The sequence below is a fragment of the Leuciscus leuciscus genome (assembly GCF_965113295.1).
Source record: "Leuciscus leuciscus genome assembly, chromosome: 23".
Taxonomy (NCBI): domain Eukaryota; kingdom Metazoa; phylum Chordata; class Actinopteri; order Cypriniformes; family Leuciscidae; genus Leuciscus; species Leuciscus leuciscus.
This window is the reverse complement of record NC_138747.1, coordinates 33,485,422-33,497,976: the sequence shown is the minus strand read 5'-3', so window position 1 is coordinate 33,497,976 and position 12,555 is coordinate 33,485,422. Positions and strand designations below refer to the sequence as shown.

Here is a 12,555-nt window from a genome sequence, read left to right as displayed (position 1 = left end):
CAAGAAAAATGCTGGTCCTGCCACAGACCTCTTGTAAAGCGGTCGTCCATGACCCAGCCTGTGAGGGAGGCGTCTGTCAAAACGGCTTTCCGGCGACATGAAGCTCCCAGTACTGGACCTTGGGACAGAAACCGAGGTTTCTTCCACATTGATAGGGAACGAAAGCATCTGCATGTAACCCTTATCATGCGGAATGGATTTCCCCTCGGGGAAAACCCCTTGGTTTTCAACCACCACTGTAGGGCTCATGTGCAGCAGGCCGGAAGGTATCGCGTTGGACGCAGCTGCCATGAGTCCCAACAGTCTCTGAAACTGTTTTACAGTGAGGGCGCAGCCTAGCCTTATCCTGTGTCACCATGGCCAGGATGGACTCGATACGTGCAGGAGACAATTGTGCCCGCATCGTAGTCGAGTCCCACACCACACCCAGGAACATAGTCCGCTGGGCGGGTGTCAATTGCTCTTTTTCGTGTTGAGTCTCAACCCCAAGCTCTGGATGTGGCCAAGGATGACATCTCGATGCCGAACTGCCAGTTCTCGAGACAAAATGAGCCAGTCGTCGATGTAGTTTAGTACTCGGATGCCCTGAAGCCTCAGCGGGGCCAGGGCTGCATCCATGCACTTGGTGAAGGTGCGAGGGGAGAGTGCTAGGCCAAATGGAAGAACCCCATATTGGTACGCTTCGCCCCTGAAAGCAAACCTCAGGAACTTCCTGTGAGATGGACGGATGAAGACGTGGAAGTATGCGTCCTTTAGATCTATCGTGACAAACCAGTGAAGATGGATGGAAGGGGAATCAAAGGGGAATCAGAACACCTTACTGACTGGATGAGAGGAGGAGCTGGGGAGGGAGGAGGGTAATCTCGAGGAACGCGATCGCTGCTGATACTGAAGGAGCTTATATATGAATACAGTGATAGGCGTCGTATTCCTATCGAGGATCAGCTGAGAGTCACTGATGGGAGCTTGACTAACATGACCTGACAGAACTGACGCTACGCTTAATTTTTAGTAGTATTCTTCAGTGTACTTTCATAATCTAAAAAACGGGTTATAAGTAAATAACTAGTCAACTAACAGTGTACCTATAAGTTAACTTAGTTCAGTACTATAGAAAAAAATCTAAACTAGTTGATTACTTAAAGTTTAGTACTTTTGCACTTAAAAGTATACCTTTATAAACTAAAAAAATTGCTAATTTACTTCCAAGAAGTCTGGAAATAGTACACAAACAGATACAGTAGTATGCATTGATAGTCTGTTTACTACATAAAGTATACATGGAAATATACTTGAAGCTGTCAGCCTTTCCGAAGCGTGCTTTAGTGGAAATTATGGAAACTGCTTTTGCTTTAGTATCCAAATTTAAACTTTGTATTCTTGGAGTGGCGACTGAACAATGGCAATAAAACACAGGAAAACTATTGTGTCCTTAAAAACCATCGATCAACTGGTTCTTAATGGTTTAGTTGATGTCTCAGGGATTTGAGGGATGTTCCTTGTTCTCTTCAGACGCTGGGAAGTGCTAGCAAACACTGACTGGGTGTCTATGACAGCAGACGCTCGCCTCTTACAAGCAGAAAAGATGGAGTTTCACATGAATATTTCAGCGTGAATCTGAATCTATGATGTGTTTGTGTGTGAGAGAGAAGCAGATGTGCTTTCCTCAGTAATCCTCTCAGTCTGGCACGTGCGGGATGAGATCAGATATAAACCCTCTCCAGTGATGGGAACGCCGGGATCGATTTCCACTGAAACACAGCTTCATTACACTCTTATAAACAATTAACAGTTCAATTCAGTTCAATTCACAGTTATTTGGATAGCGCTTTTCACAATACACATCATTTCAAAGCAGCTTTACAGAAAGTGCACGAGTCCACATTACAGTTTAGAGTCTGTTCTCAGAGGAAACTCTCTAAGTTATGCATTTCAGAAATGTACATATATAAAATCACAGTTAGCTAAAAATGTATTAATTAAACAATGTAATAATTAAAGACAGAAAGACTTTGAGGCCTTTCTGGACGGAAATCCATAACGAGTCTCGTCTCAGGACATTAGCTCGACCCGTGAGCCGGATTAGCGTGTGAACATGTCGGCGTCTCGAAGCACATTACAGGTTCTCTTACGAGAGGTACTCTCGTACTGCGTAATATCTTACGCTAGGGGAAATCTCTTTTCCGCGAGATACTGAAGCCAAAAAATTATCCTTAATTTTGAAATAATGTAAAACGCGTTGCGGCAGCATGCAGACATAGGCGAGACAGCTCGCGCGCCTATTGGCTGCCCTGCGGCAACTGCAGCAGCCTATCGATAAGGCCCTATCGTGACGTCATCACCAATGGGGGCGCTTCGCGCCCCATACGTCACGTCCCGCCGAAACGGGCGTGGCCTGGGGCTATAAATATAGCATCGAAAGGCTAGCTTACCGATTTTTCATCTCTTCAGCGGAGCTCACGCATCGCTGGATCCAGAGAGAAGAAGCCACGCCGTGGAAACAGCATTTCAGCGGGACGAGTTCGGTACCTGGAGTCGCTGGCCGCGCCGCCTTCAACCACCGTTCCTGCTACGCTATCCGGCGTTATATCCTTTTATTGCATTGTGTGTGTTCGCCGCCGCGACTCACACTCCTTCTCTAAAAGAGCAGAGCGTCTTTTTCAAGATGTCTCGTCCATCCTGTGGCTCGTGCCGAGCCCCACTCAGCGACGGGGACCGCCATGTCATCTGCGTTTCCTGCCTGGGTGAAGGACATGCGGCTCTAGCGCTCGCTGACGGCGGATGCCCTCACTGCGAGCTTATGCCTATGGCGACTCTGAGGACTCGCATGGCAACTTTCCACGAGCCTGCACCTCCCGCTTCGACGCCGCGCCGTAAAAAGCGCCGTGCTCAGCGGATCCCTGAGCCTCCCACCGAGAAAAGCTCGCCGGTGCGCCTGCCAGCTTCGCCGTCTGCTTCTCTCGAGTCTCTCACTCCCGGACAGTGGCCGCCGCTGGCCGCCGCTTCCGCCGGAGATGACAAGGAAGAAGCGGCAGTTTTCGAGGAGGACAACTGCTCTATCCTGGCTTCGGACAGCGAGGATTGGGCGAGCTCTGTGGACCTCGCCCCTTCTTCTGCCCGCGAGTCGTCAGGAAAACTGGCCAGCATTGAAGCTGAGCTGATGCGTCTGCTCACACAGGCCACAGAGAGCCTCGGCCTCGAGTGGTCCGCGCCCGCCGAGCCTACACGCAACCGTCTGGACGGCTGTTTTCTGCAAGGGGACCGCGTTTCCACGCCCTCAAGACCCGCCCCCTTTCTTCCTGAGCTTCATGAAGAACTGGCAAAGTCTTGGAGCGCCCCTTTTTCAGCCAGGCTACGTTCCTCTGCTTCGGCGGCATTCTCCGTGGTGGACGGTGCCAAAGACAGAGGATACCTCGCTCTCCCTCTAGTGGAGGAGGCAGTAGCAGCCCATCTTTGCCCGCCCTCTGCTGGACGGCGGACTAAGACGGCGCTACCTTCAAAAGCCTGCCGCGCTACTTCCACCCTGCACAGTCGCGCTTACACCGCCGCTGGGCAGGCTGCATCAGCGCTACACACTATGGCCACTCTCCAGATCTTCCAAGCTAACCTTCTCCGAAAGCTGGACGAGGAAGGCACGGAAGCAGTCAACGTGGCGGATTTAAGGAGCGCTACGGACCTCGCTCTCCGCGCTACGAAATCCGCTGCACAGGCCATAGGGCGGAACATGGCCTCTCTCACCGTTGCTGAGAGACACCTCTGGCTGACGCTTTCAGAAATGCCGGACTCGGAGCGCTCTGTGTTCCTCGACGCCCCCGTTTCTGCTACTGGCCTCTTTGGATCGTCCGTCAAAGATTTCGCGGACAGATTCGCTGAGGTACAAAAGACGTCGCAGGCCATGAAGCACTTTTTGCCAAAGCGCTCTAGCTCCGCATCAGGCCGCTCTAAACAGCTGTCTGCTCGCAGCTCGCAGCCACCGCCCCCCGCCGCCGCTTCACAGCGTCGACAGGCCCGGGACCAGAGACCACGCTCTCGCTCTGCCGGCCGCCGCCCCCCACAGCGTGGGACTCGGCCGAAGGTTGAGATGAAGCCCGAGGCCTCAAAGTCTTCCTAGCCAGCTTAGGAAAACGACGGTGTTCAAGCCCCGCTGCGGCCGGGTTTCCACCAAAACTTCCCGCTCGTCCAGTTCCATTACATGCGACTGTTCCAGTGTACTCTGCAGTAAACAAGTCGGTTACATTACCCGCTTGCCTGTACACAAACGCCGTTTTCACGGCGACCCAGATAAATCCTGTAAAGAGCGTATTTTCTGGTATTCCGGCCACGGCCGACGGTGTTATGAGTGTAGTAAAAATGCCCACTGCCCAGTGCCCATTCCTACACACAGACACAGCCCGCCCCACAGGGCTCGCGCACATAAAATCGACTCATGTCGATTGCGCACAGAATGTAGTGAACGTGCCCACGTCCCAGTGCCCACAAACACTACACGCTGCATGTCTCTCGGTTTCTGTAAAAACGAAACCAACACACATACAACCGACTCAGGTCGATGGTGTTTTCAGTGCAAATGTGCCCGCTGTCCTGCGCCCACATTCACTCACAGACATGACGAATCCCTCGGTTTCCCCCACGCTCGCCGTCTCTCAGCTACCTGCCGTGAGAGAGCCGAGCGCGGGCGAACCGCCCGCTGTGATCAAAACACTCCCCGCCTCGAGCGCTGCAAATGCGGTGTCTATAATACAGCATACCGAAGCTCCCCGGTCGCCACTATGTCACGACCAGAGCTCCGATCTCATTCAACCCTTAGCTATGCACGCACATGCGTGGGCAAAGCTTCCCGGTGTATCAGAATGGGTGCTCAACATTATAGAAAGAGGCTATTCGCTACAGTTCGCTCGACGTCCCCGCCGTTGTGCGGTGCGAGTCGAAACCACGGTAGAAAAGGAAGTAGCAAGTGTACTTCGTACCGAAATTGCGAAACTGTTGAGCAAAGGGGCAATAGAGCCTTTATCTCAAGCTCAGAGCGAAGGGGGGCTATACAGCAGATATTTTCTGGTTCCGAAAAAAGACGGGGGTCTCAGACCCATTCTAGATCTAAGACAACTGAACGTAGCGCTTTCAAAACGCCGGTTCAGAATGCTCACAACCAAGAAAATCCTCGCGCAAATTCGCCACGGGGACTGGTTTGTGTCAATAGATCTGAAAGACGCGTATTTCCAAATACAAATAGCGTCACGTCACAGGCGATTTTTGAGATTCGCCTTCGAGGGCCAGGCTTATCAATACACAGTCCTACCGTTTGGCCTGTCCCTAGCACCCCGTACATTCACGAAGTGCATGGACGCAGCCCTCGCTCCCCTGAAACTTCGGGGAATGCGAGTTTTGAACTACTTGGACGATTGGCTGGTTCTAGCTCAGTCACATACGGAGCTCATAGAACACAGAACCATTTTACTCGAACATCTCGAGAATCTGGGTCTCAAAGTCAACTGGGCGAAAAGTTCACTGTCTCCCAGTCAGAGAATATCTTTTCTGGGCACAGAACTGGACTCGCTGTCAATGACAGCTCAAATATCGCTACAGCGCAGATTGACTATTCAGCGCATGACAGAAACCTTCCGCCGCGGCACTATAGTCCCGCTAAAGAAGTTTCAAAGGATGCTCGGTCTCATGGCAGCAGCATCCACAGTTCTCCAGCTGGGTCTGCTTCGCATGCGCCCACTGCAGTTCTGGCTACAAGCGCGAGTACCGCGTCGAGCATGGACTTCAGGTCTCTTTCGTCTCAAGGTCGATCAGGAATGCGTCTCAGCACTGATACCCTGGAGAGCGACCGACTGGTACCAGTCAGGTGTAAGCCTGGGGACTTCCTCGAGTGTGAAGGTGGTGTCCACGGACGCCTCCACCTCGGGATGGGGAGCACTGCTCGAGGGCAGACCGTTTTTCGGCCAGTGGTCAGAACGGGAAAAGCTTCTGCACATAAACTGCCTGGAAATGATGGCAGTCGACAACGCGCTGAGGCGCTTTCGTCCCCAAATAGCAGGACACCACGTCTTGGTCCGCTCGGACAACATGTCAGTGGTAGCCTACATAAATCGTCAGGGAGGCATCACATCCCGAAACCTATACAGGTTAGCGAAACGCCTCCTGGTATGGGCTCAGCACAATTTGCGCTCGCTCAGAGCAGCGCATGTGCCTGGCCACCTGAATGTGGGACCAGACAGACTGTCCAGGAACAATGTTCCAGCAGGAGAATGGTCACTGCATCCGCAGACAGTCCAACTGCTGTGGCAGACATTCGGCAGAGCAAAGATAGACCTGTTTGCGTCTCAAGAAAACGCTCACTGCCCGGAATTTTTCTCAAAGAGCAGGGATGCGCTGGCCCACGTCTGGCCCCGCTGCCCGCTCTATGCCTTTCCCCCCATCACGCTCCTACCTCAGGTATTAGAGCGGATCAGGGAAAGCAGATGCTCAGTGTTACTGGTTGCTCCGTTCTGGAAGAACCAGGCTTGGTTCCCAGTTCTTATGCAGCTGACGAGCACTGCCCCATGGCCAATACCAGTGAGGAGGGACCTCCTCTCTCAAGCCAGGGGCTCGATCTGGCATCCTCGCCCGGAGCTTTGGTCCCTACATGCGTGGGCCATCAACGGGTACCCTCTGATATCCCAGAGGGAGTGTTAAACACGATCATGCAGGCTAGAGCTCCCTCTACGAGACGGCTCTATTCCTCAAAATGGTCAGTGTTCTCCAGCTGGTGCACAGCACGCGGCTTTTCACCCCTGGACTGTGGAGTGACGGAGGTTCTCTCCTTCCTACAAGAGCTACTGGATGATGGCAGAGCCCCATCCACGCTCAAAGTCTATGTGGCGGCTATAGCAGCGTTTTCCAAACCAACGCTTGGTCAGTCACTAGGAAGGAACGATCTGGTCATTCGGTTCCTTAGAGGAGCTAAGAGGTTAAATCCTCCCAGACCTCCCTCAGTCCCCATATGGGACCTTTCTACGGTCTTGGAGGCCATGAAGGGTGCCCCATTTGAGCCTATCCAGTCAGTAGATATCAAACACTTGTCTTTCAAAACGGTGTTTCTTCTGGCTCTCGCTTCAGTGAAGCGCATAGGGGACTTACAAGCGCTCTCAGTGAGCGCGACGTGTATGGAGTTTGGGCCAAATGACTCGAAAGTCATACTCAAACCAAGGCACGGGTACGTCCCTAAATCCCTCAATACACCATTCAGGGCCCAGGTAATTTCCCTGTCTGCCCTGCCGGTCTCTAACGAGGAGAAGGACGCCAGCTTCCTTTGCCCAGTCAGGGCGCTAAGGGCTTATGTGTCCCGCACGTCTGTTTTCAGACAGACGGAGCAGCTCTTTGTTTCACTCTACGGACGTTCTAAGGGACTCGCCGTTTCGAAACAGAGCCTATCCAGATGGATAGTCGATGCTATAGCGCTGGCTTACACCTCTAAGGGCTTGCAGAGCCCATTAGGTGTCAGAGCGCACTCCACGAGAGGCGTGGCCTCGTCGTGGGCTTGGTCTAGTGGGATTGCCTTGCAAGATATCTGTATGGCGGCAGGCTGGGCCTCCCCGTCTACATTTATAAGGTTTTATAACCTAGAGGTTCCCGCTCTGCAAGCTAAGCTGCTTTCAGTCTAAAATCGGTACTGTCTGCCCCGAGTACGTCCGGCCCAGAATACCGAAATAGCGCGAGCAACGCTCGTTTAGATCGCGCAGCTCTATGGGCAATGTGTAAGACCCACTATATTCATCAGTCCAGGCCGGGGTCGCCCTGACTGAGTAAATACCATCACTATAACTGTTCTTATAGGATGCTGCATTACAGGAATGATGCTATTCTAGCCACTCTTCCTGGGCTCTCTGTGAGTCACTTATGATCATGTACTACATGAGCCCGGGCACCTGCCCTTGGGACTTTGGTGCTGGATCATAGCATGCACGGCGTTTTACACTGTTTCCCCTAGCGTAAGATATTACGCAGTACGAGAGTACCTCTCGTAAGAGAACGTACTCGGTTACTAACGTAACCTCGGTTCTCTCTAGAGAGGAAACGAGTACTGCGTATCTTGCCGTGCCTGCGCACGCTCCGGTTCGCTCCGGCGATGAAAAACCGGTAAGCTAGCCTTTCGATGCTATATTTATAGCCCCAGGCCACGCCCGTTTCGGCGGGACGTGACGTATGGGGCGCGAAGCGCCCCCATTGGTGATGACGTCACGATAGGGCCTTATCGATAGGCTGCTGCAGTTGCCGCAGGGCAGCCAATAGGCGCGCGAGCTGTCTCGCCTATGTCTGCATGCTGCCGCAATGCGTTTTACATTATTTCAAAATTAAGGATAATTTTTTGGCTTCAGTATCTCGCGGAAAAGAGATTTCCCCTAGCGTAAGATATTACGCAGTACTCGTTTCCTCTCTAGAGAGAACCGAGGTTACGTTAGTAACCGAGTACGTTTTGCTGCTTACACACATTTTCAAAACTTTGCCTCTTTTTTTCCCAAAACTTTACACACAAATTCAAGAATTGCACACAAAATGCCTCATATCTCTTTCAAAATGAAGCACTGCATTCAGAATATCACAAACATCTCAAAAGCAAACATCTGTCTTACGTTGCAAACACTTTTGGCATAATATTTTATGTTTGGATATAACAAACACACACAGTTATTCAACACCTAAAGCTCTTCTTTCAGGAGCTTCTGTACAAGATTGAAAGTAATTGTCAGAGATGTTGAAAAATTCATGGTAAACACTAAAGCAAGATCGAAGATTGTGTGTGTGTGTGTGTGTGTGTGTGTGTGTGTGTGTGTGTGAGTGTGTGTGTGTGTGTGTGGTGTGTGTGTGTGTGTGTGTGTGTGTGTGTGTGTGTGTGTGTGTGTGTGTGTGTGTGTGTGTGTGTGTGTGTGTGTGTGTGAGTGTGAGTGTGAGTGTGTGTGTGTGTGTGTGAGTGAGTGAGTGAGTGAGTGAGTGTGTGTGTGTGTGTGTGTGGGTGTGAGTGTGAGTGTGTGTGTGTGTGTGTGTGTGTGTGTGTGTGTGTGTGTGTGTGAGTGATGTTATTTCAGCAGGAACTGAACAGAATACGGCATTAAGATTCTGCGCTGCATGTAATAATTCATGTTCTTTCTTCGGCCCACAAGTACATGAGCTCCTAAAAGCCCCGTTACATAATCATCTCTTCGTCTCTCTGAAACTCTCAGGGGAAGAGCAATATGGAAATGAACGAGAATCAGGATCATGTTTATGATATAATAAGGCAGTTTTGATCTGATACTCTAATGATGTAATTAGAGAATACATTTAGCACATTTTTATATTAGTTGTGATATATTCTCACAGGGTTATTGCAGACAGGATTATGTTGATTATTGGTGTGTTTATTGACAAATCACATGTAGAAATGATCAAAGCTTCAAGATCAATATCCCAAAAATGCACATAAAATATGTGTATGGAAACACAGCTGAAGTAAACATATATAAAGCATTTGAGTTGTTGAATCCGCTGAAACTGAGTTCAGTTCATGTTAAATTATGAGCTCATTTTAATTCACATGAAAACTGCATCTGTGTCCCACATGTTACACACACCCCTGTTACTGCATGATTTGATGTTCATTCATTCATATTATTTCATTTTCAAGTATATATTTCTACACTAATTCTTCTATCGACTGCATTCATTGAAATCAACCGTCTTTTGTTGCCAAAGTTCCTGTAAGAAAGATGATGTTCTTCCTCAGAGTTTCTGTCACAAACATACAAACACACTTAAATCAAGATTTACTGGAGAAGCAAAATTACTGAAGATATTAAATAAAAGAATCTTATCAAAATGAAGTGAGTTTGTGTTTAAAACAAGAACAAAAATCAGCCAACGGAGTCAGAAACAATCTTGATTCTCTTTGAATTAAGTGTGTTTTTCTGTCATTTGTTCTTGTTTTAAACACAAACTCACTTCATTTTGATAAATCTGTCAGTAAACAAGACTTAATATCCAAAGTGATTTTGCTTCTCAAATAAAAGTATCTTAATCTAAGAATGTTTAAACATATAAATACCAAGAAAATCTTTTTTTTTGCAGTGCGTCCCTCTGTGTGTGTGTGTGTGTGTGTGTGTGTGTGTGTGTGTGTGTGTGTTTGTGTGAGTGTGAGTGTGTGTGTGTGTGTGTGTGTGTGTGTGTGTGTGTGTGTGTGTGTGAGTGAGTGTGAGTGTGTGTGTGAGTGAGTGAGTGTGAGTGTGTGTGTGTGTGTGTGTGTGTGTGTGTGTGTGTGTGTGTGTGTGTGTGTGTGTGTGTGTGTGTGTGAGTGTGTGTGTGTGTGTGTGTGTGTGTGTGTGTGTGAGTGAGTGTGAGTGTGTGTGTGTGTGTGTGTGTGTGTGTGAGTGTGTGTGTGTGTGTGTGTGTGAGTGTGTGAGTGTGTGTGTGAGTGTGAGTGTGAGTGTGTGTGTGTGAGTGTGAGTGTGTGTGTGTGTGTGTGTGTGTGTGTGTGTGTGTGTGTGAGTGTGTGTGTGTGTGTGTGTGTGTGTAATGCCGTGTGTTTCTCTCTTGTTGATTTACAGAACAGTAATACATGAATAACTGGTGAAGCTCATCTTCAGTCTTGAGTCATGAACTGAACTCAGCGGTTCTCTCTGGACTGGATCTGCAGGTTTGAGTCGTTCGTGTGGAACTGGTGAATTAGTTCACAGACCCGTCTGGACTCACAGGCCCGTCTGGAAGCTCGCTGGATCATTCGGTGCTTTGCGTGACCAGCCCAGAACTAAAGTTTGATTACGTTTGATTACGTCTGCGGCTGTCTTTATATTTCAGGAAAGGCATCATCATCATGTTTGCTGGTCCTCACCGATGAAACTCTCCATCATGTCCGTTCACTGGATCTGAAGGTGTTTCTGAACGCACACGTCACAATGCCTCTTCATTTCAATACTTTCTTTTGTGTCTTGCATGTTTTTCCCTGTGAAGACGTGTGTGTGTTTGCAACAGAAGAGCTTCTATTAATACACACGCGTGAGGAAGCCTTCAGAGAACACATCACTGCTCATCACATCTATTCATGTTCTTTATATAATGTAATATAATGCTCATATAAGCTACTTTTATGAAGCTTCATGGTGTTTATTTGTGTGCATTTTGAACTGAATCAGTCCATCGATCTCACACTAGAAAATGATGATGTTCTTCCTCAGTGTTTCTGTCTTGTTTTCCAGCACTAATATCTAAACACTCTTAAAGCCGCAGTCCGCAACTTTTTTTGGGGGTTAAAAATGATCCAAAATAAATCGTTTAAGTACATCACCAGCCAGTGTTCAGAACTCTCTGCTTGCCGTAGCTCATAACCACACCCACATATTACATCATCACCACTGACCAATGGGAGATCAGAGGAGTTATAATAGAGATGTCATCAGATGAAATCTCCAAGATAAAGAGAATGGCTGTCCTGCAATATCAGCTGTATGTTGCCTTTGGCTTGCTCAGTTGGGGATATGTTGGGGATATTTAATTTAATTTTATCAATCAATAAATTCCACTTGAAACAAACCTTGTTGTATTATTTTAATTTAATATTGTGATGCTGCTTTGATACAATCTGTATTGTGAAAAGCGCTATACAAATATACTTGACTTGACTTGACATGTACAGTCATCACTGGCGACTCAGAAACTGGGTTTGTCATTTAAAAAAGAAAAAAAAATGTAAAGTTGGTAACACTCTTCTTGTGACTTTTCTTCTGAAGATGTGTGTGCTGTATAATGGCAGGATCTTTCCAGAGGATAGGGAGATAAACTGGGCTGAATCCTCCCGTCACACGGTCTTATTTTAGGCAGCAGGTGTGTGTGTGTGTGTGTGTGTGTGTGTGTGTGTGTGTGTGTGTGTGTGTGTGTGTGTGTGTGTGTGTGTTGCCTGAAACACAAAGGTCTGATGGGATCTGTCGAGTGTTAAACAGCTCTGGTGTCAGACACACACTGTGTGTTCTCCCATACACACCTGGCATGTTAACACATTTACTTCCATAATTAAATTAGACACTAAATCTGCGGAGATGTGTGTGTGATGTGCGCTGATTCTGTGATAAAGACTGCCATCAAACACAGAGGAACCGATAGGAACGGGTCAGCGTTCAGCTACTGATCACCTCTGAGGCTCTGGTGTTAACATGCGGTTCTGTCGATCCAATCACAAATGGACAACAACAATAAATGATGTTTTATAAACAAAGTTCGGGAGGAGCACGTTCAAATAATCAATCAATCAAGTCGTCATCAAACAATTACCATGTCTACCCTATCAGCATATATATATATATTCACTGTCAACTCACCTAACACTCCTTGACAGTTTCCAGCATCCCTCCACCACCCCGACTCCTCACTCTTGGCTTGTTCTTTCACAGCCAGGAATACAGGGGGAGTACTCTGGGTTCGGGCCGAATACCGAGCCCAGAGCCCTCTCCTCGGACAGCACGCCAAAAATGTATTCTATCTGACTTATTTGTAAGTGTGAACTCGTGAATACAGGTTTAAACCTGTATCGCTTCGAGCTTTCAGAGT

At 48.5% G+C, this 12,555-nt stretch overlaps 1 protein-coding gene across 1 annotated transcript in view; it reads left to right on the top strand.

The window, feature by feature from the left end:
- The window catches only part of poc1a (POC1 centriolar protein A), a 145,548-nt gene extending 133,712 nt beyond the window's left edge, over window positions 1-11,836 (top strand). The window contains exon 13 of the transcript XR_014201842.1: window positions 10,209-11,836. The gene's annotated coding sequence lies outside the window, so the exon portion shown is untranslated. The remainder of the gene's footprint in view (window positions 1-10,208) is intronic.
- The last annotated feature ends 719 nt before the right edge of the window (window positions 11,837-12,555 follow it).